The following is a 6,090-nucleotide window of genomic DNA, read 5'->3' on the forward strand; positions in this document are numbered from 1 at the left end:
AATAAGAGTACCTAAGGGGAATAGAATATAATTGATTCACAGAAATTGAATTCCTGCTGTGGGAATTGGACTTGGAGAGAAAAATCAGGTATTAAATAGAATAGAAAAATCATCACTTTCACGTTGAGTCAGTGAGATATTGAATTCTATTCTATTCAAGTCTTTTTACCGGGTCGTCTCGTTGGAGACTCGGCGAGCGCCTTCGGCTTTCAAATGGTCCGATCTTCGAGGCTCATTTTTGTCATGGGAATGGCATTTTTTAATATTTCTTTAGATGGTGAACTATGTGAGGGAGATCGAGAGCGGAAATCCGAAGGTGAGCTGCAATACGCGTAATGGGATGGGTTTCTGCAGCTCTTGCAATAAGTTACAGGTTTTCTTTCTGGTTGCGGCTGAGGGTCAGGAGTGAGACTCTTTGAACGTATGGGCCTAAAATTTCTTTCTTTATCAATTTGGGGTGATAGAGGCACACGAGGTGGAAATCGCTTTTCTATTTCCTTAACCAGAGTGTGAAGTGTATTCGTGTTACGGTCATTCAATGAATACCGCGATGTGGGTGATCTAAACCTACGCTGGTGTAAGAGCTTCGCAAGGGTTTGTATGAACGTCTCCGATGTCTGTCATATGGACGGAGCGATTGGGGATAGCTAACGGACTTACGGTTATTTCTTTCGAATTGGTCATATCGTGATTCTCCATGGAGATTTCTGTAATCTCTATAGCTATGGTCCCTATAGTCACGCCTATAATTTTCCCTTGCTGGACACTCGTGAGAAGCTCTCCTTTCGTGGCGGATCTTTTTGATTTCTAATGCAACTTCAAAGGCTTCGTCTAATGTTTTAGGTTGGCGGACAAAGACAAAAGGTATGGCGTCTACTGGAAGACCGCAAGTGGACCGCAAAAGATCCCCACAACGAGTCGGCGGGAGAAGTATCTCCCGCCGACTCGTTGACTCAGTAGAGTCCTACCCAGGTGTGAGTAGAACCACACCGAGTGTGAAGTCAAGGTACACTTGGGTAGACCAGGGTGAGAAGGCGTGGCCGAGCATCAGGGGCGTTCGCTAGTGGGGGGGGGGGGCAAGTGCCAACCATTCGCCTCCTCGATGGAACGTTCTGGAAACGTAGGGTCACTCGAGAAAACCAGAGATATGCCGAGTCCCTACTGATTAGCGCAGAATGTCCCGAAACGTGTCCTACGGATTACGGCCCTGTTCGCTTTGCCAATTACAGCAAGTCAATGAAGTGTAATACCCACGGCCAAACGGCAATGGTTACTGGGAGGTGTAGAAAGAGGCCTGTCCAATTAACCGTGGTGTAGTCCACATGTAGACTAGAGGATGGCAGAGGTGCTCCACTCTTCGTGAGTTATCGGCTGGAACATCGTGGTGGCACCTGATCCAGCGGGCTACGAGCGCTTCGTGCGCTCTGGGAGCCTGTGGTAGAGGCGTGCCACCTATACCGACCGGCGCAGAATAAGAGCACAGGAGTGCGAACGAAGTCCGATGAGTGAAAGGTCTTATAGGCAGTGAGTCCACTTTGACCTCGAAAGCGCCCCAAACTAGTCGAGCTAGATGAAGGACGGGCGAAACACCCGTCTTCCCTGCCCGCTAGGTGGTGAACGGATTCCGACGTCACGCGGACGCGGAGATGCTGCCTCCACGGGGCTCCCAACGGAAACGGTAGGATACACGACGGCGTCCCTGCGTCTCTGGCCAGCTAAGCGCATTTCAGTTTGTCGATCGACTGACAAAATACAGGTTTTTCTGAGCCCGCCGCCCTCAGGAAAGTGTGTACGGGTAGTCGAGAGGACGAAGCCTACGGATACCAATGGCGCTGATAAGCAGTCTTCGACTGTAGGTGCGGTCAGGGGGATACCCTGTAGAGCGGCCGAATGAACTGGAAGACCGCAAGCAAAATGTGGGAGTAGCGACCTATCGAGATTCTCTCTACAATTCTTAGTTTCCCGTTCGTCTGAATCGGGAATGGCAGTTTCGGCTTTTCTTCCTAACTGGCTAGTTCTATTGATATATTTTCGGATGGATTCTTCTCGCGAATTCTTAGATGTTCTACTTTTTTGAGAGTGGAAGCATAATTTTCATGAGGTGCAAATCTTTTCTTTAGATGGCGGATAAATTTCTGGCGAACAGTGAAGCCTTTACCTCCTACACTAGCACGCGCGGTTCCCATTAATTTGGTTAAAACCGCGGTTAAATAGAGGCCTTCATCCTGAGATCCTATCAGTGTTAGAGCATTTTCCAAATGTTGTTAAAGGACTGCTAGTGGGGGTTCTTCACCGTCCAATGTAGGAATTTCTTTCGTGGAAGAGAGCTTTGAATGATTCGGGAAGAATGATCCGCGGATTGTAAGTTCATAGATTAAGTTTAATAAATCAGTTGCCGTAGTTTCTTTAGCCATTTTAGGTTTTTAGTTTTGTAATAAAGTACGCAAATAATTTTAAATGAATTTTAGGTTTGTTTATTGGGAATAGAATAGAATCGGGAACGTCTATTGAAATTTATAAAAGAGGTTTGGAAGGATTTTTGGCAAGCCGATTCCCTGCTTTTCGAATAAGTATCGATTGGGACGAATTTTTAGATTTTCGATGTTTGAGTGGAGTCTGATAACTTTGCAAGTTAAAAATGGAATTGCTTTAGAGCTTTCTAGGCAATGATGAAAATCTAAATGGGATTTTTCTTTTGTACTTGAAGAGAAAGGCTAATGATTTTATGAATCCTAAGAGGGATTTATTCAAGAATGGAAAACGAAGATTCGGTAGTGATATTTTATTGTTACATGGCGGCCGAGTGGATGCGAGGCGGGAAGATTCGGGTAGGGAATACTTGAATTTTGCGCGTAACGAGTATTCTAATCTTACGAGGAGATTGATCCTAGCGGCTAGATCAATTCCTCTGGTGGGATCTAGGAAAGTGAGGACTGAAAAGGGGGTTTAATCGAATGGCAATGTGGGCTAGTGTGCTATTATGGTTGCATTTATTCGTCCGTGAGGTTTAATTTACAATTAGCTGGGAGCAGCACCCGAGGTGCCTTGACCTACTTTCTTTGGGTTATTATTATTCCGCGTCGCGGCAGTTCCGGTGTCGCGATAGCGCGCTTTAGCGACGGTAGGTTACTGAACGCCGGAGTGATGACGCAGAAATTCTTTGCTGTTTAATGGCGGTTTAGGCGTGACTCTAATTTATCTCGCGATGCTGAGATTTCGAGCTCAGCTGTTCGAAGGAAGTTAATGAGATCTTAATCTATCCGGTTAACCGGAACAAGGCATGGAAATCGCGATAACGGATAGAATTCGGTTTGATCGGAGATGAGGGGTTAGGAAGTAAACTAGAATTGAATGAAGATGAGTCGAGTTTGCGAAGGATCCTCTACCTGGCTTGATCAGTGGCCGAATTCGGTGACACTCTCCTTTGATCGACCCAGCCGGATGACTGCACATGGACACCTTCGTCCCGCGGGGTGCCCTATGTTGGAGGTCTCCTAGAAGCCTCCCGTCCAATGGAGGTTGCAGTGCCGCCGTCTGTTCCTGACTCGGTGCGTTGGGATCGCTGAAGTACCGCGTGGCATCACTGCGGCTCGCAGGATAGATGGTCTTCGACAGGGAGTCCGGCGGTCTCGATTTCTGACTCGCTAGGAACGGAGTACCGAGGGCCAGGAGCTCCACTCGAGGTTGTCGACGAACGTCGACGTTGACTCGACTCAACTTGAAGAGACTAACTGGTAACTGAATGACTACTAACTACTCTGCGTTGACTGAATGCTGGTTTTATTGGCAGGGTGTTCCAATTGTTGGGAGGTCCTGGGGCCCAAGTGAGGGTGGCGCTTTTGGGTCGTGCTCACGCGTTCTGTAGTTGTCAGGTTGTTGGCCCCGGGTCGATCGGTGACTTTTGGGGTCGTCTTGGCCGATGAACTTGTCGTGTCAGATGTTTTAATGTTGGATCCTTTCGCAAGAATTTCCTAATCGCGTTTCCGTACTCGGATTTCCATGGCTAGCTTCCGATGATCAGAAAATGGGTTTTTCCTTGGGTTAGGTACGGAGGGTGTCTACGTAACAATTCATTTAAAATTTGTTTTGATGAAGCAATGGAAATATTGAAAACGTGGTACATGATGCTACAATATTTGCTCTAAAAGAAACTTATTTTGAGAATTTCAAATCTTTTCTAAGACTGACTGGAAGATAAAAAAAATGATATTCGACAAGAATTACCTCCGAGAAGAATATGTGGTAACGATATATTACGAGAAATTTTTTAAATCGCCTGTATATCAAGGGTAATGACACGGTAATAATACTTAACTACAAATATAAAACTCACGCCGCTATGCAATATGTTTCGCCTTGTGTACGTTGTTGCGCAAATCCGTCGCATACTTTGACGGGTTACGAGTCCGCAAAAAAATCCGTCTAGGCAGCGATACGTCGATACGCTCTGCTACGGTCCGCTGCCCCGTGTGTAATAGCGATAGTCTATATAAAATTTATTAAATTGATCCCGTTCAGATTTTTGCAATGCGGTGCTCTACCATCCGCTCTGACATAATGTGCGCGAGCCTTAACACATGCTTCTGAAGCATCTGAAAGTTACAAATTAACTAACATAAGATGATATCTTTATTAATGTTCCGTTGCTTCGTTAGCGTGAGCAATTATTGCTGTCCTCAGAGCGTAAGTCTACCATCTCGCTATTTGCAATTAAATTCGCGAACACGACGATAACGCGATGACCGGCAACTTTATTTTGTACGGTTGTTTCTTGTTGATTGTAAAGACCTGAGCAAAGCTGCTCTTAAGATTTCTTGTTGAAATCTTTATACTAAGTTCTCTTGTTGAGAGTTGAGTACCAAGTTGCCTAGTTGAAATTTGTGAACCAAGTGACGCTCTTCGAGAATCACAATGTTCTCGAAGGTAGCGTCGGCTATGCCTCCCTTGCAGAGTAGTAGGTTAACAAAATTGGGATTCTCAAATTAGAGAATGGTGTAGGAGTGAATGTTGCAAATTCTGAAAATACTTGAGTTTTCTCCCGAAAAGACCCCTCAAAAATGTAAAGGCGGGATTCCTCCAATGCTGATTAACTCATTTGGACGTGATAAACTTTTAGGTGCCACCCTTTACCGCATCCACGAGTGTCCCAAGTGACTCGCACATGGGGTCGTCCAAGATCGACAAGAGTTGCCCGGGCCTGGTAAATTCCAAGTACTGCTAGGTAGTTGAACACTCGGGCGTAAACCTCTTTATGGATTTATTAGGGTTTGGCTATTTGTAAACGGACATCTAGCACATATGTATGTACGCAACAATTGAATAAAGAAGGAAGCAGTCACTCCAGAAAACTCGATATATTTAAATAATTTTTTTTCAAGTCGAATATGCCGTCACAAAATTTGAAAAAAAAAAACGCATTCAGTGTGCATCTTTGTGTGTAAGTGCTTTGATTTTTGAGTCATTTTTAAGGTGATATGAAAGAATCAGCTAACATATATATGTGAGGTCAAATCGTTGGTGAAAGTATTCTCCGAATTGGGTGTACCGATTCGTTTCAAATTTTACCACGTGAATATAGAGGTCCTAAAGTAGGTTCTACACGCATGAAATTTCATTTTTCATCAAAAATGTATTTATTTACTATGAACTCGAACCAACATGGCGTGGTCCGTGCACGTTTTCGATGTTTCACGCTTCTTCGAAGCTTACAATCGAGAATTAACCCTTTGCACTCGAGAGGCGCCGCCACAGCGCCGCTGGCAACTGGAATGGCAAAGCCCTCGATTGCAAAGGGTTAAGTTTTAGGACCTAGCTCGAACAATTTAGAATACCGTAGAAATGGAATATTACAGAGTCAGATAGGAAAATATGGAAAATACTTTCACCAATGACTGCAAGAGAATGCTGGCTTGTCCCGTGGCTAACGCGTATTTTTAGAGCAAAAATTTTATTATAGCTAAACGTTACAGATAGCAACGTTGGTCCGTTCGAATACAAACAGTCATGAATTCACGGGATTTCGAATTTTACATTGATCTCTTTATTATTAATATACTTTACTGAAATGACATATGGAAGACTTCAGTTTGT

This window comes from Orussus abietinus, unplaced genomic scaffold (assembly GCF_000612105.2).
Source record: "Orussus abietinus isolate OABI.00-Male unplaced genomic scaffold, Oabi_2.0 scaffold1100, whole genome shotgun sequence".
In the NCBI taxonomy this organism is placed as follows: domain Eukaryota; kingdom Metazoa; phylum Arthropoda; class Insecta; order Hymenoptera; family Orussidae; genus Orussus; species Orussus abietinus.